The 24,969-nt window shown below is 37.9% G+C and overlaps 1 pseudogene; it reads left to right on the top strand.

Moving 5' to 3' along the window:
- The first annotated feature begins 10,046 nt into the window (after positions 1–10,046).
- LOC138173682 (disks large-associated protein 5-like) lies at positions 10,047–24,290 on the top strand (annotated as a pseudogene).
- Positions 24,291–24,969: the final 679 nt, after the last annotated feature.

Raw genomic sequence — 24,969 nt, 5'->3', positions numbered from 1 at the left:
CCCTATCACCCTAGTTCACTCTATAGGCCTGAGCATAAAAGCTCCAAGTTGTTTTAATTTACATACATAACGTATGTATGTAAATGTATATTCTATTAATATTATTAGTTACTTAGAGCACTTTTCATAGGTTGTTGATACTGAAGTTTCATTTTTCAGACTGTTCACAGCAAGAAGTTTTTCTTAACTCAATACCCGTTTATTAACCGTTTATTATGTGCCAGGCACTTCGCTAAGTGCTGGGAATACTATTTAAGAATAGCTGGAGTGCTTTTTCATCACAAAGTATTAGCAGTAGGAACAACAGCGCGCGTTTCGAAAGCGCTTCCAGATCCGTAAAGGGCTTTCCACGTTCATTCATGCGATGCTCACACAGACCGTGCGGGGCGGGCAGGCCGGTGCTCCTCGGACCCCTCGGGTTAGAGACAAACAGCTCGCCCAATCCTTCTCTCCTCCTAACTCTGAATCACGCGCATCGGGCTCCTCGGGAATCAAGCCTTGTCCGGCAGCCTCTCCCACTGACTTGCTCCAGGATCCGGGTTGAGGAGGAGGGTGGCGGCCACCTTGAACTGATGACGGATCCCTCTGATTTATACTACGTAGAGCGAGACGGAAGCCAATCACGCTTCCCGCCGCGGAGGGGGGTGAACGGACCGAAAATCCCCTCCTGCCCGGAACCAACCGGAAGAGCGGAAGCCTACCTTCCGCCCCGCCCACTAGGCCACCGCTCACGAGGGAGGCTGGGGGAGGGGAAAAGGTGACAGGTCGGCGGGCAGCTAGCATTGCCCAATTTCCAGTCTTTCCCTAACGGTCGGAACAACAACAACAACAAAAAACCCAGTTATGCAAGAAATGGAAACGATGGCGGAAATCTCTGGAGCCGCAACCAGCTCCACAGTTCGCCGAAACAGCGGAGACGAAAGCAGTTACAGAAGCCAGTCTCTTCCTCTTTGGCCCCTCCCAGCACTCGCGTTCCCTTTTTTGTTTCCAACTTTAGACCAATCCGGGAAGCTTTCTAAATCGACCAATCAAGAGGCTCCCTATAGAGTTCCACCAATCATAAACTGGAGGCGGGAAATTTAAGCGTCCAGGAGGTGGAAAGTCTGACTTCATTTGGAAAACTGGGCGTTTCCGGTTTGGTGGGGAAAGCAGCGTTTTTAGAATTTTCTTTTGATAGTTTCCCAAGAACCTTTTTTGTTAGGAAAGTCTGTTTCTCAGGCAGGTCTATCCGGAGGGGTTGGTTGGGGGGCGGGGTGAGGAAAGGGGGGGAATAGTGAGGGATTATGTGTGGGATAGTGTGGGGGCGGGGGAGCATCCCGTCAGTGCCTATGGAGAAGGGACAGTTTGGGCCACTCTGGGGACAAGCGGCTCCGTCTCTGTGTCCCTGGGCTATGACCCTGAGGGTTCCTTCGCTCTGTGATAACGGTTGTAGAGAAAAGAGAAATTGAGTAAATTACTATTCAGTCCCTGGATAGTGGATAGAGTCTGGCGCCTGCCGGTGCACGGAGAGCTGCCTCGGCAAGTCTGCAAGCCCTGGGTTCAAGTCTAATGATACAAACCCACATGCTGGCCGGGTGACCCTGGACAAATCACAACAAACAACCCTCGTGTTCTAAGCAATTCTCTAAAGCCATGAAGTGCGGAGATGGTGCCAATCACCATTGGTAGAGGGAGTTTCTTTATCTGGGAGTTCCTTATACCTTTGGCATCACAAATTTTTCGTAAGTCTTTTCAGTCATGTACGACTCTCCGTGACACCATTTGGGGTTTTTCTTGGCAGAGATGCTGGAATGGTTTGCCGTTTCCTTCTTCAGCACATTTTACAGATGAGGAAATGAAGGCAAACAGTTAAGTGACTTGCCCAGAGTCACACTGCTAGTGTCTGAGAGTATTTGAATTCAGGTCTTCCTGACTTCAGGCCAGGCGAGCTATGCACAGCTCCACCTAGCTACACTCTACCAAAATAACATACTATAATTCTAATGGCATTGGCACAATGGGTAGAGAGCATCGGACCTGGAGGCAGGAAGACTCCATCTTCCTAAATTCTGATGTATGACCTGGGCAAGTCAGTTAACTTTGCCTCGCTTCCTCATTTTGTAAAATGGGGACACACTGGAGAAGGAAATGGCAAGCCACTCCAGTTTCCTTGCCAAGAAAACAAGTCCGTAGGATCTTGAGGAGTTGGACAGATTGACCAACAGCAATTCTGAAGGTGTACAGCAGATGATTTTCATTTTCTCTGTCTAAAAAAAAAAATACAGTGATGACATTTTTTTTCATTTTGTTCCTTTTTTGGAATCACTTATTGCTACTTTCTCACCAAATCCCTCTCCCATAAAAGGGGAGAAAACCCTCCCATAGGTTATGAGTAGAGTCATTCAAAAGGTTTATCAAATACAGCTACTTTTTGTGTCTCATTCTTCATCTCTAGTCCATCAACCTATGTGCCAAGTATAGATCCACATCAGTCTTTTGGAGTCCTTGCTGTTCTTTCATCATAGTCTTTAAGTCTTTCATGATTTCTTTTTACATTGTTGTCTGAATCCTTTTCTCATGAATTAACTGTGTAATAACATTTATAAAAAAATTTGTTCAGTAATTTTCCAATTGGTGAGCACCCACTCTGACCTCAGTTCTTTTCTACATTAAAAAGTGGTGCTACAAATATTTTTATAAATATGGGTTTGGGTATAAGCCTAGTAGTTGTATCTGTAAGTCAATGGGTATGCATAGATTAGTGACTTTGGGGCAGTTCCAAAAGGTTGAACCCTTCACAGGTCCACTAGCAGTGTCTTAGTGTGCTTGTCCTCTTCTTCAGTTCCAATACAGACAAAACCAGTACTTGGTTTTAGATAGATGGTATTTGCCATATTGAGGAATGCTTCATTCCTGTGCTTTTTAACATGTTTAACATGACAAATCGATTTATTCTTAAAATTTTTTCCCCTCATTCATTGATATAAAAATATGGTATTTATTGTTTTTGTTAATCATGTTTGTTATGTTTATAATTTTCTACTGTTGAATCGAACCCTATATTCTTTGTATAAATCTAGCCTGGAATTTTCCCCTCTCAAAAATAATTTTATTTATTAATTGCTTTTAAAACCCTTTCCTCCTTCCCCTCCCGCCCCCCCCCCCCCCTCTCCCCGGAAAAACACTACAGTCTTTCTAATGAGTAATTACAGCTAAGGAAGCAATAGCTGGCCTTTGCAAGTTCCCAGTTTTCAAATTTCCTCCCCCTCCATCCCTCACCCCCCCCAAAAAAAGAATTATATAACCAATGGAATGACCAAGGACAAAGAAGAAACAAAACAAAACAAGAGAGAGAGCAAGTAGTTTGCTTCAATTTGCATTCAGATTCCATAATTCTTTCTCTGGATGTGACTTTCTATTATGAGTCTTTTAGAGTCGTCTTATAGCCTTGCATTGTTGAGAAGAGCCCAGTCTATCAAAGCTATCCATCACAGATACAATGTGTCTGTAATTGTATACAATGTTCTCTTGGTTCTACTCTCCTCATTCAGCTGTCAGTTTATATAAGTCTCTTCAGGTTATTATGAAACCTGTCTGCTTCTCACTTCTTATAGCACAGTAGTATTCCATTACATTCATATACCACAACTTGTTTAGCCATTCCCTAATTGAAGGGCATCCCCTTAATTTCCCGTAGTGGTATTTTGCAGAGTTAAAGGGTATGTATGCACATTTTTATAGCCCTTTGGGCATAGTTCCAAATTGTTTTTCCAGAATGGTTGGATCAGTTCACAACTCCACCAACAATGCATCAGTGTTCCAATTTTCCCACATCTTCTCCAGCATTTATAATTTTCCTGTTTTGTCATGTTAGCCAATCTAACCAGTGAGATGTAGTACCTAAGAGTTGTTTTGATTTGCATTTCTCTTATCAATAGTGATTTAGAGCATTTTTTTCATATGATTATAAATAGCTTTCATTTCTTCCTCTGAAAACTGTCTGTTCAGAATATTTGTATTTGAACAAGATTTCAGCATGTAATTCAGTATACAAGCTTTGTGTATAAATGTTTGATGGTATGAATCTCTGTACTTGGCAGGTTTTTTTCTGTTTGGATTTTTAGATAATATATATTGATGTTTTTAAGTCATCTTTGCTTCTTTTTTTTTTAAAAGAGAAGTTTGTAGTCACCTTATAACAGATAAAAATAAACCTTTCCTTTATAAATAAAAAAAAACCTTCCTCTTCCTATCCTTTGACCATTTATCAATTGGGGAATGATTTGTATTTTTTATAAATTTGACTCAATTCTCTGTATATTTTAGAGATGAGGCCTTTACCAGAGACACTGGTTGGAAAAATTCTTTCCCAATTTTCTGCTTCCCTCCTAATCCTGGTCGCATTGGCTTTGTTTGTACAAAAACTTTTCAATGTAATGTAATCAAAATTATCCATTTTGCATTTCATAATACTCTGCCTCTTGTTTGGTCATAAATTCTTCCCTTCCCCATAAATCTGACAAGTAAACTATTTCTTGCTCTCCCAGATTGCTTATAGTATCAGTCTTTATAGGTAAATCATGAACCCATTTTTTACTTTATTTTGGTATATGGTGCAATATATTGGTCTGTGCCCAGTTTCTGCTATACTATTTTCCAGTTTTCTCAGCAGATTTTGTCAAATAGTGAGTTCTTTTCCCAGAAGCTGGAGTTTTTGGATTTATCAAACAGTAGATTACTATAGTCATTGACAACTGTGTCTTGTGTACCTCATCTATTCCACTAATCCACCACTCTATTTCTTAGCCAGTACAAAGTAGTTTTGATGACTGCTGTTTTGTAATACAGTTTAAAATCTGGTATGGTGTAATGTAATACCAAGCAAAGGCAACTTCCCAGGTTCAAAATACCAGCATAGGTGCTCTCTATTTTATTCAGTGACAAACCAAGAACAGAGAAGATTAAAACATGACATCATTCAAAATACAGCATTTACTAAGTGTGATTAAATAATCTCCAAGTACTACCCCACCCCAGGACCTTCCAATCATTCAATCAATTACAAAGTCTCTGTTCTAAATACTTCTCCACCCCTAGGCTATACCTTAATTAAGTCCACCACAAAGCCCCTCTTCTCAAATGGAGATTAGTTTCCAAACATAAGGTCAAAAGTTCCCCACCCCTGGATCACAATTGAATCTACCCCAGAGTTACATCAAGTTTAAACACAGCACTTAATACCCAAATGGAGGTCTTTTCTTCATCTTGACACGAGGCAAGTTCTCAGCAATCTTAGTTCCTGGGGAGACAAGGCTTAGCAAAGCCACAAGATACATTGCCAGTCCCTTCATGAATTTATCCTCTGTCTGTAGAACAGTCCTAGAACCCCTGAACACATTAGCAAAGCCCTCTCCCAGGATTTCTGTAAACATACAACAAGAAAATCCTTCTTCAGGGCTTCTGAACCAACAGAAAAGCTCCCAGACCCCTGCAACAACAGCACTGTCCTTCACCAGTGGACAGTATTCACTCTGTCTGCAGGACAGTCTCCAGACCCCTGCAACAACAGTACTGTCCCTCACCAGTGGACAGTATTCACTCTCTGTCTGCAGGACAGTCGCAGGCCTTCTTAGCGAACAGCCAGGTTCCAGGACTTCTTCAACAAAAGGACAGTCTTTCACCAGTGGACAAATCTGGCAAAATAACATCAAAACAGACAGACAAAGTACCAGCAAAACAGCCATGTCTGCTCAGTCCTTGGCAGCTCAGGGGGCAGGTCTCAAAAGTCTAGGGCAATTCAAAGCGGCCACCAGCAATTAATTCTCTTAGTCTCTCTCTCTCCACGAGGTGCTGCTACCAAAAAAGATCTTCCGCCTCTCTCTTGTGTCTCTCCAAATCTACATCACCAGCTCCTCCCAGTTCAGGACTTTCTTTTCACATCAACAAGCCCATCCCACAGGTGGGATTAACAAACTCTGGGTTTTAACACAATCAATTTGAAAACCAAGCCAATACAGGGGAATCTTTAATTGCCATTACTATCACATATGGCTAGTCCACCATCCCTAGCATTTCTTTTCATTAATTCCCTTGATATCCTGGACCTTTTGTTCTTCCAGATGAATTTTGTTGTTACTTTTTCTAGCTCTACAAAATAATTTTTTGGTAGTTTGATTGATATGGCACTAAATAGATAAATTAATTTAGGTAAAATGCTTTTTTTAAAATTATATTAGCCTGGCCTAACCATTAGCAACTGATGTTTTTCCACTTCTTTAGATCTGACTTTATTTGTGTGAAAAATGTTTTGTAATTGTGTTCATATAGTTTCTGGGTTTGTTTTGGCAGGTAGACTTCCAAATATTTTATAATGTCTACAGTAGCTTTAAATGGCATTTCTCTTTCTATTTCTTGCATTGGGCTTCTTTAGAAATATATAGGAATGCCAAGGATTTATGTGGGTGAAAACAGTCCTTTCTTCCATCACATTTGTGTGCTGTAATTTGTTCCAAACCATTCCCCAATTGATGATTATCTATTTTGTTTCTAATTCTTTGTTACCATGCAAAAAGTTGCTAAAAATATTTTGTACATAGAATATTTTCCCTTTTTTAACCCTTTGGAGTATAGACCTAACACTACTATTGCTAGGTCAAAGAGTATACATAGTTTAGCAATTTGGGGGACCTACTTCCAAATTGCTTTCCAGAATGGCTACCATGGGTGGGGAACCTTCTAGGCCCTTGGGTTCAGCCTTTTGACTGAGTTCAAGTTTTACAGAACAAAACCCTTTTATTAAGGCCAAAGGTTCTCTACTCCTAGACCAATTCACAGCTCCACCATGGTACCATGGATTCCTGAAACCATTCCAACAATTGTCATTTTCCTTTTTTATATCTGTCAATGAGTACACTATGAAACAAAATCTCAGAGTTATCTTAATTTGTATTTCAGTATTCATGATTTGTTTCCACTTTTTTTTTTTTAAAGCAATCAGGGTTAAGTAAGTTGCTCAAGGTTACATGGCCAGGTGTTTCTGGGTGGGTGCTAAGTGTCTGAGCCCGGATTCAATCCCCAGGTCATCCCGACACTGGAGCCAGTGCTCTTACTCGCTGTGCTACCTGGTCGCCCCTAGTATTCATGATTTGGAACATTTTTTTTTTTATGACTGTTGATTGTTTGATGCCTTACATTGAGAATTGCTTGCTCATATCCTTTGACCATTTATTTTTTGTGAAAAACTGCCATTCCTACATATCTTAATAAATTTCTTAGATATTTTGAATATCAGTTTTATCAGAGAAACTTGCTACAAAGATTTTTTCCCTAATGAATTATTTCCTTCTTAATTTGATCTTGTTTATGCAAAACCTTTACAATTTCATGTAATAAAAACGAATATTTTCCAAGTTCTTTCCTATCTATGAACTCTTAACCTATCCATGGTTACAAAAGTTATCTCTTTCCCTAATTTATTTATTGTGTGATATTTTATATCAAGATTCGTGGTCCATTTCAAGCTTATTGTACTAAATGTGAGACCTTGTCTTGTACTAAACCTAATTTGTCCTAGACTGCTTTCCAGTTTTTGTCAAATAGTGAGTCTTTCCCCTCAGCAGTTGCAGTCTTGGGTTTTTCTAACTCTATATTTCACTGTATTCTTTTACTTCTGTATGTTATGGATCTAATGTACCATAGAATAATGATAATGATAATGTACATCCTTGCATTATCCATGAGTCTATAGTTTATCTCCATTATATATAAAGTTAACCATTGGCTTAGGTGGATACTATTTAACATATTGAGGAAAAGATCACTTATTCCTATGCTTAGTGATTTTTTAAAAATAACAAATACATATTGAATTTTCTCAAAAACTTTTTCTGCATCTACTATAATTAAGTGGTTTTGATTGTTTTTGCAGTTAAAATGGTTAATTGTAATTTTGCTAATTGACCCTTTCCTACTTGATCAAAATGTATAATTTTGTGTTATTATAACCTCTTTGCTAGTGCTTTATTTAAAAAATGTGTCAATGATCTTTAAGAGTATTGTTCTCTTATTTTCTTCTGATTTGTTTCTCTCTAAGTATCAGTACTATATTTGTATCAGAGAAGCAATTTGTTAGTACATGTATTCCTTTTGTTCTTATTTTTTGCAAACAGCTTATGTAGTATTGGAAGTAATTTTTACTTGAGTGTTTGAGAATATTCACTTGTAAATTCATCTAGTCCTGAGTGGGATTTCCACCCTCCCTACTTTGGAAATTCATTTATGGCCTATTCAATTTCCTTTTCTGGGACTGGGTTATGTAGTGTTTCAATTTCTTTTGATTGAGGATCTTGGCATATAATTGGGCAAAACTTTTTGAAATTACTTCCTTTATATATTGTGATTACTTCTTTTTTCATTTTTGCTGTTGGCAATTTATTTTTCTTTTTTAATCAATCCCTCCTTCCCAACTTCTCTGTTACTGTCAAGGATACAAGCATCCCAATTACCTAGGCTCACAAGGTTTCATCCTTGATTCCTCACTGTCACACATTCTACCTATCCAATCCATTACTAAGTCTTGGCATTTCTACCTTCACATCATCTCCTGTATCTATCCCCATCTCTCAGCTAACACAGCAATACCATGCTGATATCTAGCCTAGATTGTTATAGTAGCTTGCTGGCTGTTTTCCTTGTCCCAAGGCTACTCTAGCTCATCTTCTACTTAGTTAGTAAAATGATTTCTATAAAGCTCAAGTCTGACTATGTCATCACCTCTATCCCCCCCCATTTAACAAACTCCAATGGCTCCCTATTACCACCAGCATCAAATAGTAAGCCCTCTATTTGGCTTTTAAAGACCTTCACAACTCGATCGCTTCTAACCTTTGCAGTCTTCCCCACCTTTATTCCCCAACATGTATCCATTGACACTAGACTTATTGTTACACACACACACACACACACACACACACACACACACACACACATACACACACACATACACATGCACACAATATTCCATCTCCTGACTGGGCATTTTCTCTGGCTCTCTATTGTGAATGGAATGCTCTTTCCCTTTGCTTCCCAGACTTCCTTCAAGACTCAGCTTAAATCTGACCTTCTGTAAAAGGCCTTTTTCTGGTCCTACACATGCACACACACACACACACACACACACTCTACATTAACTTGTATACTGGCTCTCTAATGAAAGATGCCAATACAAGCAATTTTTGAAGCAATAAATGTTGATTATTTGGTGAAGCTAATTTTGTAATATCTGTTGGGAACCATGATAAGAAAAAGACCCTAACACAGAGAGTATGCTTATAAAGATGAAATTCACCCACATTTTTATACAACTAATGTTCCAAAAGGAACATTGCAAAATAAGCAAAAGCTTCAGATGCATGAGATATTCTCCTTCGTCAAAGACAGCGTAGGCACCTAAACTGGAAGATACTCAGTGCCAAGGAAAGAAGGACAGGCTGTGTGTGTGTGTGTGTGTGTGTGTGTGTGTGTGTGTGTGAGAGAGAGAGAGAGAGAGAGAGAGAGAGAGAGAGAGAGAGAGAGAGAGAGAGAGTGAGAGCACACTTTAAGAGTTATTTTTTTGAATTATCAGTGGTGTGTCAATACTCATAAGGATAATAGTATTTTGTAACTCAGAATTTGACAACCTTGGAAGTGTCAACAATATTATATGGAAGGATATTAGACCTTTGGAAAAGCATGAAAAAGACAGCCCATTTGGCACTTCCTGAACTATAGATACCAAAAGCTTTAGTGATCAACTGCCTTTTCTCTCACTTACACCTACTTTATTCCTTTTCCATTTTCTCAAGCTTGAACAATTTTTTTAAAAGCTTTTTTGTCAGTGATACTAACATACAAAGGAGTTTTAAGTAAAGATAAACAAACTATATTGCTGTCATTTGGGATGTACCAAAAATATTGGGTGCTGATAAATCCTTGAGTAACATAAGATTATAGACCACAAAATTTAGATCTCAGTAATTTCTTTTTTGTATTACCTAGGAATAAACAAGATTGTTTATTTTTGGAATAAGATGGAATTTTACTCAGTTCCTAATTGCTATGGAAGGGATACAAGCACAGAAATGATAAAAACCAAAATTGCTCACCAGAAATCAATTACATGGAAGGAAAACAGATATAAAAAATATGAACAGAATAGACACTTTGGCTTAATAGATGTCAATACCACAACCTTAGAAGAGAGAAATCTTCCTCCATTGGATGAGACCACTGAAAACATTCCGGAAAAGGACAGTGTCAAGCCAAGTGAGTATAGCTTATTGTAGCTGGAAAGTCATTGGAAAATTCCTTAAGAAACTGATCCAAAGGGTAATCACCTCCTGTGGAGAAGGTAGAGCTTCAAATTATTATGTCTCTTAAACACTTCAGCTGAAAGTATGCAAAAAATGTAATGTAAAAAAGTGACAACAGCCACTAATTGCCTTATAGGAATTCAATTCAATTCAACCAATGTTTATTAACCACCCACTAGATGTAATGCACCATGCTAGATACTAGAGATACAAAGATTTTAAAAATTATGCAGATGGAGTTTTGGTACTGATAGGATGTTCAAGAGATGGAAGAGTCAGTGTTTTACTTTGAACTTTGGTAACTGGGAGGGTGGTAGTGCCACCAATATAAATGAAGAATTGGAAGTGGGGGAGGTGGTGCAGCTAGGTGGCACAGTGAATAGAGTACTAGCCCTGGACTCAGGAGGACCTGAGTTCAAATCTAGCCTCAGACACTTAACACTTACTATCCCTGTGACCTTGGGCAAGTCAGTCAACCCCAATTGCCCTGCCTTCCCCCCTCCAAAAAGGAAAAAAAAGAATTTGGGGTTGTATGGAAGGGAAAGTGATGATAAATTCCATTTGGGATATGTTGAATATATGGAACATTCCTGTGAATATGGCGAGGTAATTGAAAGTGCAGGGCTATCATACCTAATCCTAGAGTTTGGTTAAGAAAGAAGAGTTGTAATTATAAATTTGAATCATTCGTATTAAAGTAACATTTGATGCCATGAGCCAGAATCAGTTCATCAGTGGAAAAGGGTGTGTATGTATGTGTATGTGTGTGTGTGCACGTGTGTGTGCATGTAATATACTACACGTATATATAATACATACAGAAACACATTTAAAGAGAACAGTGGCCCAAGAACTAAGGGTTGGAGAATATTACAGTTAGGGACCAAGAAGAAAAAGAGAGGGAATGAGAAGGGCATCAAAGACAAAATGGAATTGGGGAAGCTTCATTTCAGGAAAGTAAAGGGAAGACAGAACATCAAGAAGAAGGCTATTCCACAGTGTCTGATAAGGAACTGAGAAAAGACCACTGAATTTGGAAAGGATGAGGCTACTTAAGTTATTTAAGGATTTACTTTCGGTAAAATCATAAGGTTAGAAGCCAGATTGCAGTTTGTTAGATGGTGTAATCAATGGGTTTGCATCAATAAAACATTGACTTTTTTTTAATTGAGAGAACAGTGGAATTGGGGATGGATGGAGAATGTAAAAAGTTAGTAATAACCTTTCTGAAAGTATTCAGGGAGGGATGACTTGATGCATAGCTGGACAGACTGGTCTTATACTGAGTCATGGTATCTGATTTCACTAGGACTAGACAGTCTTTTTAAGTATCTCACATGTTGTATTGTTTCTTTTGCCTTTAGAGTTAACTCTCGATAGGATGTGCCAGATGCTAAGTGATCAGCTAAATGAGATGCTTCAACAGTATAAAAAGGGAAAGCTGCTTCAAAAAATGAAAGATCAGCAAGAGAAAGCCAAAGGAGGAGTATTTAAAGACCTGACCCATCCCAGTTTCTTAGAGCTTTTCCAGGACAGAAGACAGTGAGACCTGAACCAAAGAAGGTAAACTGACATCTTAAATGGACAAAAGTGAGTTAACTGTAATCTTTGTAAAAGTTTAAAGAATAATGTAATAATAATACCTAACATTAATGTAGTACCTTAAGGTCCAAAAAATGCTTTGCAAATATCATCTCATTTGATCCTTATAACAACCCTGAACTCTTCTATTCTAATTCCTTGAGGAAATTAAATCAAATAGAATTTAAGTGACTTGTTGGATTTGAACTCAGGTTTTGCTAACTCTAGGTCCAGTGCTTTCTTCACTGACACCATTCTATCTCTACCACAAACGTTATGTGCATACTAACTTTAAGAAGGTGATCAGAAGTTTCTATTCTAAAATGACTTTTTTTTCTACAAGGAATATAATTAAGGCATGAGATTTTTGGAGACATGAAAAATAGGTGAGAGACACTAGAAGTATCAGAATTTACAATTAAAAAGCCTAAAATGCAGGTAGAAATAAAGAATTAGCAAAAAAAAAAAATAATGTCGAGTGGATCGTAGTAGAGTTTGTAGGTACAATTGGAATAACATTCCTGAAGGCAAAAATAACCTACTTAGCCACTCTGAATTTCAATTAATTGTTCCAGGACTTTCAAAGAGCATTGACACATTTTTTTTTTTTTTTGCCAAAGAGTATTAGTGTTTATTTCTATGAAACAACATGTAAGTTTGTGTCTATGGAAATGTTTTATAATAGTTGTTGTTTGGGTAGGAAATACATAATACAGATAGACAGGTCTTTTAAGCTGAGTGGAGGGCTAATGAGTTCTCTCTGCTTTTTCTTTTGTTCATTAAAAATGGATTTTGAAACGAGAATATGCAATTAATATATTTTCAGATAATACAAAGCTCTTTTGATTTTGATATTTGATTTTTGATATTGAAATGCCACACTTGTGGGTGTATACTGCAAGAAGACCTCACAGAGCTATTTGATAAAGACAAAAAACTACCAGATTAGCTTTTGTATATAAAAGATAACATGTTTTTAGAGAGTAATCCTTCTAAACTAATGAGGCATGAATTATATTCTTGGAGTCCTTGTGGACTGTTTTGGGAAAACCTCAACCCTGTATTCTGAGACCAAAAAGACCAGAATGTGAGCATCATTAGTAACGGTTTTGAAAGCCAAACAGGTAGTTTTATCCTAATGTGAAACATGCATATATAGAAAGGAGTCAAAGATAAAATGGAGTCTTTTTATACTTATGATATATACAATTCTTATCTCTGGGCCTTAAGAAAGAACCAGAAAAGACCCAAAGAGGGGCAGTTAAAGTAATTAATTCAGTATTTGACAGGTATCTCATGAGAATAGATACCATCCCTTCTTCCTCCCTTCAAGTATGGAAAGACCAAACTAAATTGACATATTTAACGTTTTATTAAAATAATGAGAATGGATGGTATTACTCTGAGCATTTTCTCCAAATGACTATCTAGAATTTGGGAACATATCTTGAAACATGAATGAAGCAGTTTTATGACAAATTAAAGGGAGTAACAAACTACTACTTCACAGAGGACATAGAAAGCTTTTAAAAATCTTACTAGTTTAGGCTTCTGCTAAAACAATAGAATCAAGCATTTAAATTAATCAATCAGTTAATTAGATTAGTTCGATAATGGATTTCAGGGCATGTTCAAGTAGATCACTAATCTTTTGAGGTCTGTTTTATGTAAGCAACCACATATTTTCTACAAAATATCCTTCTCTGCCAGCATAAGAGACAAAATAGTAGATTGAGACCATCGAACTTATTCAATAGAGCAGGCTATTATATATGTCCAGTGTCATTATGGTAAACTCCCTAAACAAATAATAGTAACAGCACTATAGATGGTGTTTGATTTTTATGCATTATCTAAAATTCATTTAATTCATGATTCAAGTAAATCGGAGCCAGGCCAATTTGTAAATTTAATTTACCCTTTTAAAGTTAATTAATAATGATATAAGAGTACTTGAATTGCTTTCTGCTTTCAAATATGTTAAAAATCAATGTAGGAATTGTGATATTATTCAGCATATTGTCTAAGTTAGTGTGGACTAAAACATGCTGTTTTATATTCATGACTGAACTATAACATTAACAGTATCAGTTAAGCACCCCCAATTTTGCCTATACTTTTTTGAGGGGGGTTAAGTGACTTGCCTAGGGTCATGTAGCTAGTAAGGTCAAATTTGAACTCAGGTCCTCCTGACTTTATGGTCTGTTCTCTAACCACTGCACCACATTTCTGCCCCTTGCCTATTCTTTTAATCTCAAATCGTTTTTTTGTCATTCAGTCTGTCTGGTTCCAATGGTATTAAGTAATGACTGTAGGTGCTCTTGACAAGCTGATGACTTAGGAGTTTAAAGAGTAAAAGTATGTAGGGGAGGAGTTAGAGAAGGAAAGGGTTCTAGTGGTGGGGAGTGATGAGGCCAATAATTACTTTAGGTTTCCCTGAGAACACCTCCCTACCTGTGTATAACGCCAAGCACAAGCAACTTCCAGGTTCTGATTATGAGCATAGTAATTCTCCATTTTTTTTTCAGTAACAGATTAAGGCAAAACATTCACAGAAAAGAGAATATTAAAACGCAGGGTAACTCAGTCATTTAGTAAGTTCTCAGTTCAATCACAAAGTACAAAAGTCAAAGTACTCCACCCCTGGGTAGTCTCAATTGTAGATTAGTTTCCAATCATAAACAAAATACATTCATTTGGTCAGTCACAAAACACAGAGGCCATCCCCTCCTAGGTCATAACTAGGTTACAGTATCTTCACAGCATTCAATAACCCAAGGAGAGGTCTTTTCTTCATATTTACCCGAGGCAAGTTCTCAGCAGTTTCTGTTCCTGGGAAGACCAAGCTTAACAAAGACACCACAACATTTATCCACATTGTCGGCATCCACTTCAATTTGACTTTTGCTTGTGAAATCAACCTCAGCCCAACAAGGTCTGAGGCCTCTATCAACAAACAACTCTGATACAGTAAATCAAAACAGATGGAAAAAGTACTGGCACTGCAGTCATGCCTCCTCAGTTCTTGGCAGCTCTGGGTGACAGTTCTCAAAAGTCCTGGGGAACTCCAAATGGCCCTCAGCGGTACAGGCAGCTTCAGCTGGCAGTTTCCTTTCTCTCACAGCAACTCTAGCCCCTGGCAATTCTCTCTCTCTCTTTGCTTCCACAATGCTGCTCCCAAAAGCATTTCTGGCCTCTCTCAGTTTGGGCCTCTCCCTATACCTGGCACCAGTTCCTCCCAGTTCAGCCCCTTCTTGTCATGTCAACAAGTCCATCCCACTGTGGGGTTCACAAGCTCTGGGTCTTAACACTTAACCTGAAAACCAAGCCAATACAAGGGGATCTTTAAATTCTATTACGATTACACTGGGTTGCCAGTCTCTTAAACAAATAGAAACAAATAAGCGAAGCATTGCTTGATTAGCAGTAGTTTTTCTCTGGGAAAATGAAGTGCTTCCTGAAAGTCTTTTGGGTTAAAGTTACTAGGAATTATTATAACAACAAAATTTAGCTTTCAGGGGAGAGTTCATTGGGTTTGGGGATAAGGGGAGTGCTACTCTGATAGGATAATACCAATTTTGCATTTGCCTGAATTGGGTGTTTGATCCAAGAAAGCCTCAGTGATATAGAATTTGTCAAACTTAGGTTTGCTTTTAACATGCTTACATTTACATAGTGATCAAGTTTGTCATCTTTGAATGAGAAGGAAAATGTGAGGTTAAAAGAGTTTTACTAATCCCTTTCCCCAAAAGGAGAATTTGAAGGACTGACTTGGGGAAGCAGGATTAGTAGACATGTTCTACCTGACTCCAGAGGACAGAAGTAGGAACAGTAACTAGAAGTTGCAAAGAGATAAATTTAGGGTTGATTTAAGGAAAGAATTAACAATTAGAATAATTCAAGATAGTTGAATGAACTTTCCTTCAGAGATAGTGGGTTCCTCCCTTCCCTGGACATCTTTAGGCTAAAGTTAGCTAGCCATCCTATAGAAAGGATACTTTTTAGTTAGATATTAATTTAGATGGCTTCTAAAGCCCCTTTTAACTCAGAGGTTCTCTGATTCTGAGTGACATGACCAGTTATATTATACCTTAGAATCATTTGAAATAATTCCTTCAACAAATATTTTAAGAAATAAGATATAATTTGTGAACCTACATTTAAAAACTTTGTTTTAAAACCCTGCAAATAGATAAGCAAAACATTATAGAAAAGCTCCTTAACTTCTGGGAATTATTCCTCATTCAAGAAAGCAAAAACCTAAGTAGATAAAAAGAATCTTCTCTTAGTTTCATGGAATAGTATTGAAATATGGAGGAGTTAATTTAAAAAAAGTAAAAAGAAAGAAATGGCCCAGAGGAATATCCCTTGACTGTTAGATTTTTTTTCTCTAAATTTTTTAATTTATTTTATTTACTCTAGGCTATCCAGAGCTCTGTACGGATCACCAGGTCAAAGGCTAAGGATCAAAAGGAGCAGCCAAAGGTATTTTAATCAGCTTATGAGGTCTCTTTGTTGTCTTTTCAAAGAATCAACAGTAAATTTTCTGGATTTTGCACACTTGTAGATATTTATCATCTGTAAAGTATTGTTAATTCTGTGAAAATTTTAGACCAATTAGCCTTTCCAATGCTTTAATAAGGAACATCTGATCATTGTATATTGACATACTAGTGACATGTATTTGCAAAAAGATCATCGTGAAAACTGCAGCTTTTACACCAACATTGGTTGCTGAGGTAGTAGCAAAATTTTACAGAGAACTTGATAAAGACCTGTCAAATCAATATATATTCTGATACAGGGTGACTTTAATGCAAAGGTAGAAAAAAATAAGGATAGAAAGAAGTATGTGTGAAAATATGGTTCACGAGAAAAAAACAAAACCGAAATACTTATAATTTATATTGAAGCCTCGTGTGTCTGTATCATGAACACTTTCTTTTAATAAAGATCCTAAGTGCTATTAATGTTGAGCAACCCAGTCCAAGAAAGGACAGAATTGACTACATTTTTAAAAAGACTTGATATTGATATGGGAGTTATCCCTGAGTTAGCTGTTTTTTTTTTTCATTTTTTTTTAAAAGCAATCGGGGTTAAGTAACTTGCTCAAGGTTACACGGCCAGTTATTTCTGGGTGTGGTGATAAGTAACTGAGCCTGGATTCGATCCCAGGTCATCCCGACTCTGGGGCCGGTGCTATTACTCACTGAGCCACCTGGCCGCCCCTAAGCAATTGGGGTTAAGTAACTTGTTCAAGGTTACACGGCCAGGTATTTCTGGGTGGGTGCTAAGTGTCTGAGCCGGGATTCAATCCCAGGTCGGGATAACTCTGGGGCTGGTGCTCTTACTCGCTGTGCTACCTGGCTGCCCTGAGTTAGCTGTTTTTGTACATTCTAACCATTAACTTCTCAAAACTGATAAGAAAAGAATTGGTTTTAAAAAAAGAAAAACGAGAAAAGGATGGATGAATGGAAAGGCACTTATTAAGCTTTTACTGTATATAAATTCTGAGCTAAGCAATGAGATTACATGGAGGAAAGCTAGTATTGTTCAACAGTGGATCTCAGTTAACTGAAAGATGTTGAGAGATCTCATTGTGCTTATTGTTGATTTCAAAAAAGTATTTAATTCCATAGAACAAAACTTCCTTACAAGCTCTGATAGCAATCTCGACATCAAGATCATTCTTAGTTCCTTGGAAGACACAACAGAAATCACCCTATTCAGTGACCCTCTAAGAATACATCAGGTGAGGAATAAAACAGGGAGATGGGTGCTCATCAGATGTGATGGAGGCAGTCCAGGGCACAGTTTGGGTCAAGAAGATGTTCCATGTGACTCATGATGAAAAAATGCTGTCTTCCTCCCGAGAGAGAACTAATGTTATGAAGAACTGATGAACTTTGAATGTAAATTGAAGTATAATTTTCTCACTTTATTTTTCTTACTTTTTAAAAAAAATATGGCTAATATGAAAATATTTTGTATGATTTTACATGTATAATTGATCTGTTGCTTGTTTCAGGGTGGAGGAGGGGAGGAAGGGAGGAAAGGAATTGAGAACTCAAAAAAATTTTTTTCTAAGTAAAAAATAAATAGTAAATTAGAATGTCAGGAAGGAAGGAAGAAACAAACATACAAACATTCCATGTGAATGGTGAGGTTCTCCAGGTTTTGCTCACAGATGGCATTGTGATGATTATATCAAGCCCCAAGGGACTGCGAAGCTTCTCTTTGTCTCTAATCACTCAAAGGACTTTGGTCTGTCCATTTGTTCAGGAGAGATCAGGTGGACTAAGAATATCTTGCACAGGTTTCAACAGACACGTTGATAGATAACTTGCTCTGTAGTAGATATATCTGGGACAGACAGTATGGTCTGACAATGAGCAGGGCTTAGAATTAAAAAGGAGGCAAAGTGAATTGCTTCGGGGAAATTCCTTTTTATGCTGAAGTTTTGCTGATGTTCCTGTGACAGAATAGCACTACCTACAAAGAACCAAAGATGAGCGTCATACAAAGGGCAATGGGGACAAATGGTGGGTGTCAGCAGTCTGCAAGACGTAACCAATGAAAAACTGAGGAATAGTAGCAAAGGGCGTCATGATGAAACTGAATGATGGGAAGAGAAGATGGGTTGGTCATATAACAAGAGGGATGAAAGATAGGCAGCCATAGTTTCTGCTGCGGACTCTCTCTGTGGTGAATTGTTGGAACAACATGGACAAGTTGCACTGGATGTGCTATAATCTTAGATCACCAGCGATCAATGAGATCACAGATCCAATTGAGTATTTCTTACATTGTATCATTTGAGGTTTGAAAACAACACTCTCAGGAACAATGGATGGTAGTACCTTTATTTTATTGATGAGAACTAGGGCTTTCAAGAGTAAAGTGACTAGGGGCGGCCAGGTGGCTCAGCGAGTAAGAGCACCGGCTCCAGTGTTGGGATGACCTGGAAATCGAATCCCAGGCTCAGACACTCAGCACCACACCCAGAAATAACTGGCCGTGTAACCTTGAGCAAGTTACTTAACCTCGATTGCTTAAAAAAAAAAAAAGAGTAAAGTGACTTGCCCAAGGTCATGTCACTGGTAAGTAACAGAGGTGAGACTAGAACTGGATCTTCTGATTTCTAGCCCATTATTCTTTCTACTCTATAATGAGATACAGATAATCTGAGTTATAAATGAGCAATTAAACTTACAAGATATTAACAGGACCAACTAGATGGTCTTAATCTTCATTTAACAATAGTTAAATGCATTAAGGTTATGCTATGTGCTGGGGGTGGGGGGTGCACAAAAATGTTTTCTCCCTGCCCTTAAGGAACTTGCCATCTAGGAGGGCAATGTGAATTGTGTATTCAGTACCAGGAATGGTGGAAATAGTGTTTATTGAGGGAAGAAGAGGCCACTTCTACCTAGGGGTAGTATATGTGCTGGGCTTTGGAGAATGAGTAGGCTTTGGGCAGTTATAGATGCAATGGGGAGAGAGAGTGTTCCAAGGACATTGAGAATCATGTCCAATAACATGGAGGTGGAAAATGTAAGACATTTTCAGGGTGTGGCTCAATCCAGATTAGCTAAGGCTTATAGTGTGTGGGCATACACATGAGAGTAGTAGGAAGTAGAGCTTCAAAGGTAGCCCAGGACTCTAATGATGGCAGCCCCAAACAGATGGTCCTTCTTCATCCAATGTTTGTCAAATTCCTACCCTCTTCTCCCTTTATCCTGATAATTCAGTTGATCATTCCATTCCTTTGCCATATCTCACTGAACTTTGCAGATTTAGATTAATTTTGAGGAACAGCTTTCTAAAAGTTAGATCCAAAAGTAAAGTAGATCTTCAAGCAAAGGTTGGATGATTACTCATCAGGTATATTGTCAAAAGGATTCTTGTTTAGCTATCACTTGGCCTAGTTGGCCTCTGAAATCACTTCCAACTCTGATGTTCTGTGATATTTATCCCTTCTCTTTTTATCTTATTATTATTCTCTTATTGTCACTTTGGCCTTTGTTGTCATTTATGTTTTGTGTGTTCAAGTCATCTGACCCTTTGCCAATTTTTGTGGAAGAACTCAGCTTAGCATCTAATACTTTTTAATAGATCTATGTTGATCAGGTCAATAATGGGCAGAATATGGAAGCAGTCCAACCTGGCCAGAAGCCAAATTCTAAACATCATTCTAGCAAAGAAAGGAAAGGTATGAAGATTTTGGAACTATAATGTGTTGATGCTGCCACAAGAATAGCTTACTGTATTCTACATAGAATTTGATTTCAGTAAAAAGGACTTTTTTGTCACAGCTCTACAACCTGATATGAGAGTGACTAGATCAATAGCCAAGCAGATCCCTAAACTAGCTTCCTCTCTTCCAGTGAGAAGACCAATGCCAAAACTTGTCAGTGGTGAGTAAAGTGTTCATCATGGGCTTATCAGATAAACAAATGTTATAGTTACTAATGGTTTGTGTGGTTACTATTTCACATTGGAAGTTGTGTGTGTGTGTTTCATTTTTTAATTGTAGAACAGGAAAAATAGGTTAAAGTAAAGCTTGAAAAGCAAATTAGCTTACATGGAGGGGAATTTTTTTTCATTTACATGCTCTCTCATCCCCATTTTATAGTAAGCTCTTCAATGACAATCCTTCCAAGATAATGCATTTTTATAATTTGCTTTAATCTCTCAAATAATAGCATTTGCTTAGCTATGGTTTCTTTTGTCAAGTGAAATTGAATGTTTTTATTTCATCTTTCAGAAAACCAACCAGAAAGAAAAGCACCAACTGAAGAAAGACCCTCCTGCAAAGATTGAACTTAAAGCTGACAAAGCGAAGGTATGAATTTAATCAGTATGCCCAGGAACATTGTATTGCTCCTCCCCAAGTAGAATGAGTGGCTTCTCCATCACTCGTCTTCAAGCAATGATTGGAGACTGGTCATAGATTCTTCTTCAGGAATGGGTTGGACCATTTGACCAATGAGGTCTCTTAACTCTTAATATTATGTAGGTCTAAGATTCTATAATGCTCCCTTTTACTTAGCAAGGTTCTTTTTATAAGCTTATTGTTATTCCCTCACTAAATTGTGGGATTTTGGAACTGGGATGACAGTCAGAGGTCATTGAACTATTTTCCTACCTCCAGCCCTGAGAAGAATGTAAGCTTCGTGAAGCAAGGGCCTATTCAGGAGAGTTTTTTTTTTGTGTTTGTCTTTGTCTTACTAGTCTGTACGTGGCACACAGTAGGCAATTAATTAATACTTGTTGAATGGTGGGGGGGAGGCATGTAGGAGCTAAATTTTCCTAAATGCCTTTGGAAACCTTAAATATGTAAAGTACCTGAAATAAGAAAGCAAAAATTGAGAATACAGTGCTAGTTTGATTAAGTTAACTGTCATGTTCCCAGGCTTTTACTTAAACATAAAGCATCATGGCTGTTTCACAAACCAGATGCTCCATCTCTTGACTCTGGCAGTGCCTCTGGCTGTCCTCCAGGCCTGGAATGCTCTCCCTTTTCTGCTCCAACTGCTGGCCTCCCTGGGCTTCCTTTAAGACCCAACTAAAATTCCATCTTCTACAAGAAGCCTTCCCTAATTCCTCTTAAATCTTCTACCTTCTCTTTGTAATTATTTCCTACTTTTTCTCTATATAGCTTGCTTTATATATTTTTATTTACATGTCTTCCCCATTAGATTATATGCTTCTTGAGGGTAGGGTCTGTCTTTTGCCTCTTTTTGTATTCCCAGTGCTTAGCATGGTGCCTGGCACATAGTAGGTGCTTAATAAACCTTTATTGATTGATTGGCATTTTTTTAGATATCTCAAAGCATTCAGATTCAACAACTATATAAGGTGTAAGCTAAGAAGACTTGGGTTCAGGTCTTACTTCTCATACAAGATGCATGATCCTCACAGTGCTCTAAGACTACTAAGTTGCCAAGAAGGGGTCAGCCAGCATTGGTGGATTTGTCTTATCTGTGAATTCCCTATATCAATGAAATTACAGGTTCAATCCCTATTCTTATTATCATCAGTTCTTTTATAATGGAGGAAGACAGGTAGCAGGACAAAGAGGAATATAAAAATAGAAGAAGGCCACTGTAGCAAAGACAAGTTATGAAGAAGAAACTGGATCCATTTTATGTCCTGTAACCTTTCCCATAGTTCCAATAGTTCAACTTTTGACAGCTCTGGAGTACCAAGGTTTGTGGTTTCCTGCTGTAATGCTGCATGTGTTTAGTGGCCACAAGGGAAAAGAGACAGAGTAGTGATCCTGTTGATAACTGGTTATACAATATTATAGGTTACCAAGGTTTTCTGTAATGCCTTAACTTCTAATTAGGGACAACATTCTTCTACCATTAGAATGTCTAACCACCGCTTGGACTCACTTTGTTGGTGCCTGATGGCCAGGAAACTTTTAAAATGAATGTTCCATAGCAGATTAATTTTCTGGGTGTGTTATCAAATGAATTTTTTGGGTGAGAGGGAAGGTCTGAGATTCCGTTGGCATTGATAACTCCCAGTAAGGAAATTACTTCTACAGATATAGATTGCCAGGTTGTGTTATAGCTGAGTCCTACAGAGCTTCCTGGAGGTACTGGGAGATTGTAATTTGCCCAGGTTTCCACAACCATTGTGTGCCCAAGGCAGAACTGGAGCTTGAGGTTTTCCTGACTCCAAGGCTAATTCTCTCTCCAAACTGCCGGCTGTCTTGCTATGGCCTTATACCCTTATCCATCCATTTAATGTGTCATAGCCTAATAACATTAACCTACTATTACTACTTATTTACATCTAGGTCCTTCCTTCCAAAGTTGGTAGAAAAGGAGACTGCTCAAAGGACCCACTTACCGAAGAAACTTCTCATAACTCTGAAAAATCAGCAGCAGAAGAAATTGCTGATTTCTTAGAAAAGAACACTTATTTGAGACAAGTTTTGCTTCCCAAAGTGAGAGAAGTCCTCCTTTGAACCTGAAAATTTTGTATTTCAGCCACTAGATAGTCTAATGAACTACAGAATGAAACCCATTTCCCCACAAAAGGAGCATGCTTATATGGAACCTAGTTGTTTCTGGAGTCCTTTACAAATTAAAGTGTAAGAATTTAGTTTTAATTATTTTATTGTAGTTTATTTTTTGCCAAGTTGTGTGACGGAAGTTAGAGAGTTATATTTTGTTTAGCCTGTGTTTTTTTATAAGCATTACTTAACTGTAATTTCTTAAATTCAAGGGATGTTTTTGTCCTTATCCTTCAGAAAATTCCAGTAAGAGACATTTCCCTATGGAATTTTTTTTGGGGGGGAGGCTCCTGGGGAGGGAGGTATAGTTAGTCTTACCCTTCAACGTAATCTTTATTTTCAGTGCAGATCTTTGTTTGCTTATCAATACTGCCAGAAACAGTTTCTAAGGAAAGCGTAATTGCTGCAATAGCAACATTTCAGAAAGACTTTTTTCTAGAACTGTGTTCTTAAAGAGGACTACCTCTAGAATTAAGAAAACAAGTGTCAAGATGCTTTCTAAAGCTAAGGAAAGCCAATAGAAGTTTGGGATAATAAGATGGTTACAAAGTTATTTTGCAATGGCAGTCAGCAATTTTATCTTCCATTATCCAAGATCTTCTTTTACTGGGTAGTAATTTTCTTCAGTAAGTTTCTTACTTGCCTTCAGAGGCAACTAGATGTCTTAGTGGATAGAGTGCTAGGCCTGGAGTCAGGGCTTTCCAATCACTTAAATTCTGTTAACCTCTGTTTGCCTAATCCACTGGAGAAGAAAATGGCAAACCGCTCTGTTGTCTTTGTCAAGAAAACTCTGCACAGAGTCACGACGAGTGAACTGAACAAGTTTCCTTTAGTTTTCCAATAAGATGCTAATGTATCTTAGAATTTCTTTGATTCAGAGTAAATATGGAAGGTGTCTATAAATAAGATTTTTTTAAGTAAAAATTTTAAACAATATGTAAATCTAATTTCAAATTCTACATAAGTTAAATATGTGAAGTTATGTTTATTTTCCATTTTGCCTGAAGTATTTTTTTTTATTTTAGTGATAAATCTCAAGAATTGAAAAGAGAAACTTTGAAAGAAAGTAAAACTCACTGTAATACTCCAGTTCAGCAGGATTTGATTGATTTGCAAACTCCTCCAGGATCCCAGGAAATTCTGGATAAAGGTATAATAAGTGAACTTGTTAAATTTTAATCTTTTTAGAGCACAAGTTATTGAAATCTGCTTAGCGTGATTTCTACTGTGTGATTCAGGATTAGTTCATATAGAAACCCCCAAGGCCAGGAGAGGTGAGGAAATATGATTAGGGAATGGTGATAGTGACAGAACAAGGGTTACCAACTGAGAAGATAATGAATGAATGAAAAAAAGAATCCCTTCTAAAGAGTTTAGAGAGATGAAAGGCTGAAGGATGGTCCTAGCCTTGATTGTGCCTTCACCCATAAGAGTTCCACTTCCATAATTAAGAGCACAGAGAATCCTTTATATGATGATAATCTCCTATATTCTGTCTCTCTCTAAATCTCTTCTTCCTTCCATCCTCACCTTCTAATTCTTCTGCCCCTCTTTGGTACCTTCCTTGGCTATCATTGCTACTCTCACTATACTCTTTTCACTTTCTGCTTTCAATTCTTTAGTGAACTGGTTCCGTGCTACACCATCTGCTGCCCTCTAATCCCTTGCTCCCAGGTTTTGTCGCCATTTTCAGTCACATTGTCCTCCTCAGCTCCTCGCCCTCAGTTATCCCTGTATTCAAATTACCAAGTCTCTTAATTTCCTCCTTAAGATCTCATGCAGAGTTTGCCTGTCTTCCCCTATTTCAGACCTTAATCACATTTCACCTGTACTATTGCAATTGCCTATTTGTTCTCTCCACTCCAAACTGTTTGACAAAGCTACTAAAATGATTGTTCTAAAGCAAAGGTCTGATCAATATCACCCCCTCTACTCAAACTCCAGTGGCTCCATATTCTAGGATTACATAGAGGCTCCTCTGTCTGGCATCTAAATCTCTTTATAGCTTGGCTCCTATCTACTTTTCCAGTC

This window comes from Petaurus breviceps, unplaced genomic scaffold (assembly GCF_028583685.1).
Source record: "Petaurus breviceps papuanus isolate PSGF00001 unplaced genomic scaffold, PetGlider_PUasm1.0 64, whole genome shotgun sequence".
In the NCBI taxonomy this organism is placed as follows: Eukaryota; Metazoa; Chordata; class Mammalia; order Diprotodontia; family Petauridae; genus Petaurus; species Petaurus breviceps.
The sequence above is the reverse complement of the archived record's forward strand: the minus strand, read 5'-3'. Positions and strand labels throughout refer to the sequence as shown.